Source organism: Diceros bicornis, chromosome 5 (assembly GCF_020826845.1).
Source record: "Diceros bicornis minor isolate mBicDic1 chromosome 5, mDicBic1.mat.cur, whole genome shotgun sequence".
Lineage (NCBI taxonomy): Eukaryota > Metazoa > Chordata > Mammalia > Perissodactyla > Rhinocerotidae > Diceros > Diceros bicornis.
In genome coordinates, this window is record NC_080744.1 from 35594989 (window position 1) to 35607786 (window position 12798).

The following is a 12798-nucleotide window of genomic DNA, read 5'->3' on the forward strand; positions in this document are numbered from 1 at the left end:
TTATTGATACTCTTCCTGTCAGACAGCTTATAAATCATTTTCAATGCAGGAAAGAAAATTTAGTCTTGTTGTTCACCTGTCTCTGTGAGAGAATGGTGAGGATTAACCGAAAAAAACTGTAAAAGTTTGTGAACTTTTTCTTTTCTAATACATCTTTTTCTAAACTCTAACTAGATCTATATTGTAAATCAATGTCTTTAAAGTAATCCTCTAGTCTCATTGTCATGCAGATATCTCTTCCTGATGACTTTCCAAAATGGAACGCAACGTGGTGGAGTGTATGGAAATTCAGGGAGCTTGGATTTGATCTTGATTTTGCTATTAGCTGGCTCAGTGACCTGGGTAAGTTCACTAATTTCTGAGCCTTGGTTTCGTCCTGGGTAAAATGAGGGTTTCAGATTCGATGGTCTGTAGGATCTCTTCTGGTTCACTAAATTCAGCATTTGATACAGTACTTTTATTTGTGTGTTTGGGACATTTAAGTTTTCCTAAAGGATGATACAGTTGAATATAGACATTATTAGGGACATGGTTGAGGTGGAAGGGCAGTATCATTTTAAAAGGTGAATTCCAGGGCCAGCCTCGTGTCTTAGTGGTTGAGTGCGCGCGCTCCGCTGCTGGCGCCCCGGGTTCGGATTCCGGGCGCGCACCAACGCACCGCTTCTCTGACCATGCTGACGCCACGTCCCACACACAGCAACTAGAAGGATGTGCAGCTATGACCATACAACTATCTACTGGGGCTTTGGGGGGAAAAATAAGTAAATAAAATTATTAAAAGGTGAATTCCAGAAAGTGAGGTAAAACTGCAAATGGACACAGAGACAAACTGCCAGTTGCCTTTGCCTATTTTTTCCATTAATTCTTGACTTTGGTCTTCTTTCCAATGAAAATCAAGATAAGAAGAGGGCTACAGAAAAACAGATTATTCAGTATCAAAATCTACTTTATTTAGACTAAATTTTGCTGGTGTAAACTTGCCCCACGGTTATAGGAGTAAGGCAAATCATTTGCTCTCTTTTGAATTCAGTGGCCTTATATTATCATGCCCTCCTCTAAAATAATAATAATAATAATAATAATAACGGCCACTATAATCAGAAAGCTTTGAATTCCTAAAATTTAGAATAATGTCTTCTCCTATCAATGTATCTATATCATCGCTTTGTTTTTACTGTTTAAAAAGCTCCTTTCCAGTAACTGTATGTACCCCACAATTAAGTTTGCTTCAAAATAAACCACATTTCAAAAGAATCAAAATCAATGAAGATAATTTAAAAAGTAGAAGATAGTTTCCACAAATCAGCTCTCTAGTCTAGTCTGCAATATTCCACAAGCCCTGGAAAGCTTCCTAATCTAGTCATTTGTCAGAGTGTAGGTCAAATGATTTGCTGAATCTAACTTATTATCGATCAGATGTGGCTTTAGGGAGCATGCGCTGAACATTCCTGATAAAATGATAGACTTTCCTTGAATAATACATGATTTGTACCCTAAGCTGTACCCCTGCCCCCACGCACACTGAAACCTTGTCAAACCTATAATGGAGTAGATAACTGAATAAAAGAGCAAACTTCCTACGTAGCACGAGATAGTAACATGGAGAAACTGAACTGTTAAATCAAATCCGTGAAATTCATTTTCTTTGTACAACATTAAAATATATTCCATAAAACGGCAGAGCAATCCAATAAAAGAACAGGCTCTGAAAAGAGTAATTTCTGTGCAACAAGGTTATACACTTAATAGAGTTCTCCTGTAGTTTTGATCACATTTAGAATTCTATTGCTTTTTGTTAAATTTTCTCAGATTTTTTTCAAATTTTTCATCATTTCTTTAAAACATATGAATCTTTAATGTATAGATAATTTATTCAGCACCTACATTTAAATGCTCTGTAGGCGTAATTTTTCTATTAAGTTTTCTTCTACAGCTGCTTTCACTTTCTCTCAGATTACTCATGGTCAACAAATTATAACAGGACTGATCTATTAGAGTATCAATTCTTAGGTTCATTTCAATATTTTAACTATTTGCATAATAAGTTTGCAGGAAGTGAAGCTCCTGTGACTCTGTTTCGGAGAGATTGTTGGAATACTTTTAATATTATTAATTGTTTTATCTGCAATAAAGCAGAAAATAATTTCTTATAATATGACCTTATGAATATGAACATGAGGCTGTTTATGCTCCTGTATTGTTATTTTTTGCAGAAAATATTTGAGCAAATTAAGGGTAATTAAGTATGAATGAAGATAGTTATGTTATTTTTCAAAATGAAACAGACTTTCAAATTGCTCTAAAAGCACAAGCAACTTTATTTTTTCAATCTTCACTAATATTACCAATTATGAAGATTTATTTCACTGAGAATAATATTTTGTTTACAAAAATCCATAATTATGTTTAATATTACGTTAGAAAATAGAATTTTATCATAATATAAACTGATGAAAGTTGTTCTTCCTTAAGCCTGTAGTAAGTTATTATTTGATAAAAAATATTTATCTATATAAGGATATAGCACTTAAAAAGAAGTGGGATCTTTTATAAGCATGCTAATCTGGCTGAAAACTACAAAGAGAAAGAAAGAATATTTTCCTCTTGTACATTTTCTGCATTCTTTTTCCTCTTTTAAGAGAGAATATTGGGCTGTTTCCAATTAAATTGAAATGTGGCATGAAAGTTATCAATCAAATGTAATTATTTTGTGCAAAACAATATCACATGCAAAATTAACATGTGCAACAGGGGAAAAGTGTCAGAACATATCAGTTATTCCTAGGACAGCTCCTCTCTTATTGAAGCGATGAGATTCTAGAAACACTGCTCTGGGCTTCCTGGCATCACTCGCTTTGGCCCCTTTTTCTCAGGCTCGCTTACCTCAACATCTGCTTTTAGGTGCTTTCTGCACAGCATGCAAGAATGGAATCAGAACGAAATTGTCTGTAAGGTCAATGGTGACTTTATTCATGGTACTACTAGGAATCCTTACCTTCATTTCACTTTAGGCAGCACAAACTATTATTCTACATGTACAACTTTGGCAGATGGTGATGCAGAAGGCAAAGCGTGATTTTGAAGTTTCCTACACACCATTTCCTCATCCTTCTCAACCTCACACATCCCATGTGTAGCAGAACTCTGGTTGCCCGAGGCCTCCACCATGGCATCCAGTGGAGGTCTGGGTTTTCCCTGGCACTCGAACAGCACAAATCTGCCCTGTCTTTCATTCTTTCAAGGCCTCTTCTCTTGCAGAATTTAATTATACAAGTGAAAAGTAAAAACCTGGGGGCCGGCCCGGTGGCGCAAGCGGTTGGGTGCGCGCGCTCCGCTGCGGCGGCCCGGGGTTTGCCGGTTCGGATCCCGGGCGCGCACCGACGCACTGCTTGGCAAGCCATGTTGTGGCGGCGTCCCATATAAAGTGGAGGAAGATGGGCACAGATGTTAGCCCAGGGCCGTCTTCCTCAGCAAAAAAAGAGGAGGATTGGCGGATGTTAGCACAGGGCTGATCTCCTCACAAAAAAAAAAAAAAAAAAAAAAAAGTAAAAACCTGTGCAGAACTTAACTGTGAGTAAAGCCTACAGGTTCATGCACCCAGGGATAACAATGCCACATGCCAAACTAAATAGTGAGTTAAAGCAGAGTTGGCAAATATGTGGTGCTCTCCATCCCTACCCATCTAAACATGAGAATTGATCCGTACCCTTCCTTCTGTCGAGTTTGCATAAAGTCTCAGATGACTTTTTGAAGTAAAATTCTAAGGAGCTACTTCTAAATGATTTGAGTTGACTCACAAATTGAAACAATTTTTCTAAGTTAATGTTTACTGCATCCGTGTGTTATATTTATACTTTAGCAAGCGGCTTCTGATGGCAATGATTAGACCCAAATGCTTGGATAGGAATGCTAAGCACCAAGACAAACTGATGTTCCCTGGAGACTTCATGGAGATCTTGTTAGTCAAGCTATGCTAATCTTATGAAATCCTAAAACGCAATTCTTCCATGTAAGATTTTACAAGTAAATGATCTAAATAATACAAGTCATTCTTTTACTATGCTCTTATGCAACATGCATTCCTCTGGGATACCATTTTTTACGTTGTATTATAGCTACCCATTCTTATATCCTTTTTCCTCATTGGACTCCAGGCACTTTAGAAATAGACTACAGGGATAATCAATTTGTAATACGCATCTTTGTATCCCCAGCACAGGACTTGGCATAGTATAGTTGATCACATAGAGTTGAACTTAGTTGGATAATGTAGGCCTATGAAATATAGTGGTTGGAAGGGATCTCACATACCATCCAACTTCACTTCCTCACTTTACTGATGATAGGAACTAAAAGGCCTCACAAAACTGGCTTGTCTTCCAACTGCCAACATTGTCAACAAGGCCTTCATGATTTGGTTCCAAGTAGCTCTACAGCGTCAATTGCCTCTCATCCCACTCCCAACTCACTGGTCTGACTGTCATCACACTGGCCTTATCTCTGTTTCTAATACATGCTTAGCTATTTCCCAGTCCTGAGTCTTCGAATGGGTCCTCCTCGCAGGCTCTTCCTGCCACTCTTCACCTGTGCCAATCCTACTTGTCCCTTAGGATTCAGCTTAACATTCCCTTCCTCCTAGTGGCCTTCCCCTGAAGCCTCGGTCTAAATTTGGTTTCCCCAATGACTCCCTCAAGTTAATCTTTCTTTAAAACACCCTATTCTTATTCTTCACCATTCTCGTTTTTCGACTGTGTGTGTAATGTCTATTGCTTTGATTAGATTGTATGCTACATAAAGTCAGGGATATTTCTTTTCCACCATTGTCTCCCCAGCACTCATTTCAGTGCCTGATGTTTAATGGGTACTCATTAAATTTGTTGAAAAATTAAAATAGCTAGTTCATATCATAACTATGGCTTGGAACTAAGATGTCTATTCTTACTCACATTCTTACCTCACAATGGCAGCCTTTCGTGTAAATCTATGAATGGAAGCTGCACTAAAGAGATCTATCATGAAGGAATGGTGGTTCTAAATTTCACCACCCAGTAGCATATAATTTTTTCAGATTTTTAATCTTTGATTTAAAGATTAAAATAGTCCTTTTTGGTAACCCCCTGAAAGTTTATTTTATAAGAATTTATAGCAGGAGTTAAGTATAGGCAAGTACTGATCTTAAGTTTCTCATATTCAAACAGTATGAAAAGTCCTCCATGACTACAACAGTAGTAAGCCCAAACTGTACACAGCATGGCAGCATGTTGTGGGGGAGTAAGAACAAAACTTTTAAAGTTAATACATGTAGAAGTCAAATCTCAGCTTCATTACTTCCTTGCCTTATGTTGCCGGATAAGTTTCTTAAATAATTCTGTGGCTCAATTTTCTTATCTGCAAAACAGAGACTAACAATAAACCCTTGTTTAGCTCCTGTCTATTCTATTCATTTCTCTATCCTACTTGCAATCTAGAACCAGATTTGTCTCAATAAATATGTATTAATGAACAAATAACTTATCATAATGCGTGTGAAATAGGAAATGCTCAATACATTCTGGCTACTATTTCTATTAATATTTCTGTGTTATCATTATACAGAGAGAATCTATCTCTATCTCTATCATCCATATATCATATCCATTACAATGTCTGAAACAAAGTAAGCCTCCACTAAATGGTGGTATGATGCACTAGAATGCTTTTGTTGATTCAAATGCCCCATAAAAATTCAGGGCATTTTCTTTAATAAACACAACTCCGTTGTGAAGTCAACTGGGTGGTCCTACTATGCAGGGGCTCTGACCTAGTGCCTTTGGAGAGACTGCCAGTAATTACTCTCTTTAATTTTCTTAATTCTCCTCTAATTCAGCATTAAAAGTTACTTTTCATTTAGAAATTATACTATTGCTAAAAAGAGAAATCGAACATGTTAAAAAAAAACAATAGGATGTACTCAAAAACCCCTTTCATAGTATTTTTCAAAATATGGAGAAATACACACACATACACACTTTAATAAAAAGAACTGTACGAATGTGTGGTTTGTCTTATATACAAAAAGAAAAGTTTGGACTTTTTAAACATTATACACATAATTGACAAAACGAGACCATTTTATAATTTGTAGGATGTTTTCAAGGGATCTCCCCGTTTTTTGTACCTTATTTTTATCACTATAGATGCATCTTGTTTGTAAATTGTTATTTTATTAATTCAAGACTTACTACAGCATCTTGGTAGAGAATTTGCTATGATTTCGTCAGGATATTGACATACCAATTCCCCAGCATAATTATTGTATTATTCCAAAAATACCAAAAAATTATGAAAATGTGAAGCTTTTAAATATTAGACATTGTATATTCTGGTTGTCATTATCAAAAGGTCATTGTATTTTATGTGATAGAGGCTGTATGATGTTCATTCTTGTTAGGTAAACATAATGAATGTGAAAAATATGTGGCATAAACACATCAGTTTCATAAAGCATAGGTGGTATTACTACGTTGTTAAGAGCACAGGCATTGACATCAAAACTCAGCCTCCTCATCTCTAAAATGGAGATAACTAACAGCAGCTATTTGACAAAATTGATATGAGGAGTCAATGAAATAATGCCTGTAAAGCATTTAGCATATTGCTTGGCTTCTTTTAACACCAAGTAAACGTTAACATCACCATCCTGCATGGGGGAATGAGGGGATGTGAAATATCTTTGGCGTGTAGTATAAAGAGCGCTGTAAAACGGATGAGCAGAGAGATGAGGACGGGTCAGCACTTCTTTCTAAATCCATCTGTGAATATTCGTGTAAGAGAGAAGATTCCGAGGAAATGGAGTGCGTTTGGCCAGCTAGAAAGATAGTGGGTCAGGAGGCTCAAAACCTGGCAGAAGGTTAGACTAGGGGTTAAAGAGGGAAGACTGCACATTATAAAAATGTGCCACAGAATTTGATGCTTGTGAAGTGAAATACTCCCTTGTTATAAGTTATCGGCGGCTGCTGTGGATTTGAAATTTAGTGACAAGCCAAGATGTTGCTACAGTCAGATGTTGATCTACAGAGGCAATGGGTCCAACTTCTGGAGGATTTTTTTTTCCTCTCTGGCAGTAATTTAAGCAGCGTGAAAACCCATGCAAATGCTCTTTTGGGTCATTATACTTCTGCGCATCATCGATAATATATTTGGAGCTGGTAACGCATTAGCCCTGTTAAATTTATTTGTTTTTCACAAATCATTTTTGAAAACGTCCACACTTTATCAAAGCTGCTCCTTAAATCTAACATATTTATCATACGGAATTTTATTTATTAAATTTTATTTGCTGTCAAGAGGGACAGACATGAATACAATGTTTAAAAAGATGTCTATTCATGTGAGAAAAAAAAGATGCAAGTCCTGAGGTGGAGGCTCAGTGAGTTGGAGAAATGTAAACGTCCCCCACATTTCATCTTCACATGACAAAATGCATTATGGTCAAAATAGGATCGTCTCTAAATCGCAGATTTCTAACGTTCTAAAATATGCGTAATATAAGCCTATGCTTTTTTAGCTGGGCTTCTGTTTTTTTTTTTTGATTCCTTGAGCAACCATTTTGTCATAAATGCTACCAGGTCATTGTAAGCCTCTTCTTTCTTACAACGCTCTTTTATACGTAGTTATTTCAGATACATTAAAGCCAATTATAATTACCTTGGCTGTATGAAACAACACCTCCTTATGCAAGGAAGATGTGATATACGGGGTGCAACATATACTGGTGTCAAAAGCAAGTTATTTTCATCAGACAATTATAGTTGTCTTTGACATCAGGCCTACATTTCCCACCAATTAGTACAAACTGCAGGGTGCAATTCTAGAATTCTGCAGCGCTAGCAGCTAGTGGTACTAAGTGAAATTTAGGGCACTTAAATACTGCAATGCCCAATAAATAGTCTGCTTTAACTTCAGTTGGTTCAAATCAATAGTCTGTGTTGTCTGCACATCATTTTTCCTCAGCAAGAAAGTACATATGGATTTTATTTTTTTGTTGGGATATTAATTCTTTTAGTCAATAAAGTGCTTAATTTTCATTTTAACTCTATGTCTCTCCTGCATGCCACTGAACTATTTATCAGGCCAAACTTACAACCACCAGTAGAAATAGTGGTGGAGGTCAGTGGAGGACTTCTGTAGAAAAGATGTGTTCAGGAGCAAAAAATAAAACTAACTTTTTTTGTTTTGTATCCTGATTAATTGTAAAATTATTTGATATGCTTTAAAATTATTCAATTGCTGAAATAAAACAGTGTAAATAAACTAAAAGGGCATTGCTCGAATTTTTAAGGACTTTATTTCTCATTTGAGAAATATATAAATGAAAATGTATGTGACTCTATGATGCTAGGACTAAGGGATAAAAAGTGGATGTATAGAAGATTAATCAGTTATTTTGCCTACTTGGCACCTAGAAGCTGGGATGGCTCACTTTTATTTATGAAATTGACTAAATTGATCAGCCATTTTGGTGATGATTAAAATAATATTTGAGCCCCATCAGTTTCCAGCACAACGCCCGCCAGCCTTTGTAACAGGAACAGTATATGGCCAGGTCTCTACCTTCAAGTGACTTATTCTTAAATGTAGTTTTCTTGGTTTATGTCAATACTTACGAGACTTAAGAATTTCCCTTAAGTTTCAAGATTTCAAGTATCATATAGTCAGCTATATTATTTTAGACTTTGTTTCTAGAATTCAGGTATGGTCATTTCAGTTAAGTTTCCTAAGACTTTTATGAAGAAATATACAAAAGAAATGAGTGAAGCCATTTGTTCCTTTTTGCTTTGGACCTAATTCCCCTCTTGAAACACCAAGTGTATGGGGCTACCCAAAGTAAAAATAAACGTAATTTTTAAAAATCTCAATAGTAGAGAATACTGTTAGGTGGCATTTTAATGTATGAACAGTGTGGTCTCTTGCAGTCATGAAAGATTATAGATGGGGCACCCAGCCCATCTTGAGAGTGAGGGAGAAAGGTTCTGCAGAGCTGTCCACCCTGTAAGAGCCCAACACAGACTCAGGCAGTTCATCTCCACTTCTTCTCAAAGGCTCAGAGGACACCCTCATACTTCTCGAACTCTTTCTGCCCTTTTTCCTCAAAGAAGTTTACATGTATTCTGGAAAGAATGCCGTAGGAATAGAGCATTGGGCATGCACTAAAAATGAGAGATGGAAACTCACCCACTGTGAGTTTGACAACATGGGGGTGAATCAGAGATGGATCCTGACCTCAAGAATTTGTGGTTTAGGGCATCTGAGACAAGCACATAGATAATTATAATACAATATAATGTGTGATTAGTGCCACAAGAAAGCCAGAGAGGAAACACTATGAGTGTTCAGAAGAGGAGAACACTCGAATGGAGAGTCGTATAATTAGCCATTCTACTCATTCTCCCAGCGGTTTTTGATCTAGTCCCTTGCTGTTTCAGTTTTTCTCTGCTGCGAAATTAGGGAAAGACAGCTGTTTTAAATACGAAATTCTGTATGTGAATAACTGTGAGTTTCTCTGCATTGAAGTATTACATTGAAGTGCTGTGTTTCTAGTAAATGCACCACTTTCAGTGGCTGCAAAATATATCTAAGAGGAATATAGGTCCAACTGCTCGATAACCATTCTTTTTAGTCCACTTTGGTGAAATCAACCCAGACAAGAGGACATCCTCCCTCAGATTTGTCACATAATGCATAATAAAAATTACTAACAGATTAGCCTCAGAGATAAGGGTCCTAAATGCATCTTAGTTAAGCAAGCCAGAGGAACCGTCTCTCTTTTTCCTGGAGGTTGGGGCAGGGGGAGCCAGGTCTACACAGTCAGGTATTTTTCTCTCCCTGGAGTAAGAAGAAGCAAATGCTATCACGTGATTCAGACTTTACTTGTTACAGTTATTTCCAGCATCACTCACTTCCCCAAATCCACCTGAACACCTAACCAAGCATTGTACTTAAGAATTAAAAGCAGCATAAAATACAGCTTATGCATCTGAACATGACAACCACACTTCACCATGACCCATACTTCACCAAGACCTCTCCTGGTGACAGTTGCCCTGAACCCAGCCTCTCTGAACAGGGGAAAGCAGTGTCTTCATGAAGCAAACTATGGCTGCAGCTTTATTACTGTTTTAGCTCTTCTTCAAATTTTCCTTCTCCCAGAACACTCTTATGGAATTTCATCAGTGCAACAGCTTCCTTTCGAGTGGTACTGAGTGTATCTTTCCAATGGTGCATGGAGGATATAAGCTCATAACACCCATTAGCATTAATGGGAGCTATCTCCGTAAATTCCCTCACATCGATTAGAGAATAGGCCCCTTTTGATTTTAGAAATCTTTCCTGTGAGGATTTCCCCTGTGTCTAGTATGGGCATATAAATGGCCATTTTATTGTATTAAATATGTATCACATCCATCATTTTTAATGCTGTGCTGTGATGAAGGCTTCTCAGTTCTGGGATCAGTTCAGAAAATATTTAAACTTGGCAAGCTAAACAAGCCTCAGCTAAGAAAGCCTAAGGGCCCCATTCAGAGGAACATTATCTACCATTTATGCTTGATTTAGGGGAAAAAAAAATACTACTGAAATTACTCAGGAAAAAAGTGTGGACAACATTGTTTTTGACTAAATTACAGGCTTTTAATATTCATTAGCAGTGACTTTTCCATTATTCAACCAAGAAAATCTGTACACAAACCAAGAGAGAGAAAGACATTGCTGCCTGAAATTCACAAACAACTGCTGGCGTTTGTTAACCACAAAATAATAACTGTAAGAGATCAACTTAGATTCTGACCTAAGGTGGCTGTGTTGAGTGACCTCTACACAATTGTCTCTTTCCCTGATCATGATATTCATGTGGAGATGCAGGGTAGAAAATAAATGAAACCCATATTTTTTCCCATTGGTGTTTTTTGGGTTGTAACTTTGCTACTGGAGAGTGGCTATTTGCAAGACTCCTAAAGCAGAGGCAGTATAACACTATCCAGGTTGCAGATTGCAGGCATAATTGACGCGTAGACGTATTTTATTTAGCCTTCAGATGACCATGATGTCTTCAGTTAACCGCACTCCCTATCACTCCCTATTGTGTTATGCATCCCTTTTTCTACACGTATCTCTATTTGCATAGTAAGTAGCTTTGAAGTCTAACCATGCGGGTTTGATCCTAGCACTGTCCATACAGGATGTTTGACCCTATGCAAGCTACTTAGACTCTCTGAACCTCAATTTCAGTCTCTATAAAATGGGAAAATAATACATTTGTTGAACGATTGTGGTCAGGCTAAAAGGAGACAATGTTCATGAAGCCCTAGCTCACAACTCCAGTATAGTGTGGGTGTTCAATACATGGTAGGCACTATTATGAAGTGACTATGAGATTGTTACAAAAAGGATGTGGGAAGTCTTGAGAATCTGTGCAGTCCCTGGTCAGTGCTGTGAGTGGGATTTCTGGCTGTACTGCCAGCTGCATAGAGGATGTCAGAAGTGTCACCCACACACAAAACATCACAGGTGTTAATGGGAAGAAGCCCATTTCCCAGCTTTATCTTCAAGTGCGCATTTACATTTTACACAGTATAGAAAGGAATGGAAATACCATCTCATTAGCATGTATCTCTGACCACGTACTATTTAGGGAATTAGTACGTCCTTATGATACAGCTGCTGCTTCCTTGAGGATTTGCCTTGGTCTGCAAGAAGCAAGAAGAGCTCTGGAATGCAGACATGCACATCCAGCTATAGCTTCCTCTGTTGGGGAGACCCACCGTATGGCCCCAAGGCTCCTGTGGCTTGCATTTACTGCATAACACTTCATATGATAAATAATGGTTTGGCTGTACATCAGTGTCTTCATTGAAGAGGTTCATGTATGATTATACGTATTTAAAGTTAGTATTTGTTAAATAGGTCTCAGCTCGTTCATCTTTTCTTCTCCTTCCTTACATTTTCTTTGTGCTCAGAGTTCCCTTGGGTGTTTAAGAGAGAGTTGACTTACTGATTCTCCTTCCAGACCCCTTCCGATATCGTATGACCTCTTGCTGAATTAACTGACTCCTTTTTTAATCAGCTGGTCAAGAAAGTATCTTCTTTCTTTCTTTTTCTTTCCTTTTTTTTTTTAGAGGAGAAGTCTATTCCGTTCACTTAAACATATTTCACAGCTCTAGCATCATCATGTACTTTAAAAATCTCCCTTGCGCTTTTCAGACCTTTATTCCCTTCAAGGCTTTTACAATGAAAGGAAACTTCCCACCATGTCCAGCAAGTCATACCAGACAGCATTACGTAGTGGAAATTGGTGACATTTACTGAAGAGGAATATTAAGAGGACACTTGTGGGCTTATTTGTTAAGATTAATGGGATAGGATTATTACAGATCTGGTTCCTCATATGTATACATGTGGGTATGTAAAGATGGGGGGCTGGGTGGATGGAGGGAGGCGGGATTTAAGAAGACAAAGGCCTAAGGCAATTTACATTAGGGTTTACAATGGTTTTGCTGCAAGCATGCAGAACTAACTGGGTTTAGATTAAGGCAGTCTAATTAGTGTCATGTCAAACTGGCAGTGATCATAAGACAAGAGAGAGGTCACTCTTGTCATCTTTTTGGTCTTTTGCCCTTAAATATAGAGCTGCATAAAGTACAATCTCTTTCTTGTTAATGGAAGCAGAATATGTATAATCTGCACATGAAATGAAAAGAAAATGTGTAAGGAAATTTCTTTTTCCCATTTCCTCGTCAGGAGCTGTGAATTTTAGTGCGAATT

At 37.5% G+C, this 12798-nt stretch overlaps 1 long non-coding RNA gene across 2 annotated transcripts in view; it reads left to right on the forward strand.

Moving 5' to 3' along the window:
* LOC131405935 (uncharacterized) overlaps window positions 1–12798 on the forward strand; it is a 101184-nt gene that overhangs the window by 74965 nt on the left and 13421 nt on the right. The window contains exon 3 of one of the 2 annotated variants that reach the window (XR_009220037.1): window positions 231–342. The exons of the other annotated variant lie outside the window; for it this stretch is intronic. This is a non-coding gene — a long non-coding RNA (uncharacterized LOC131405935). The remainder of the gene's footprint in view (window positions 1–230; window positions 343–12798) is intronic. 2 annotated transcript variants of the gene reach the window in all.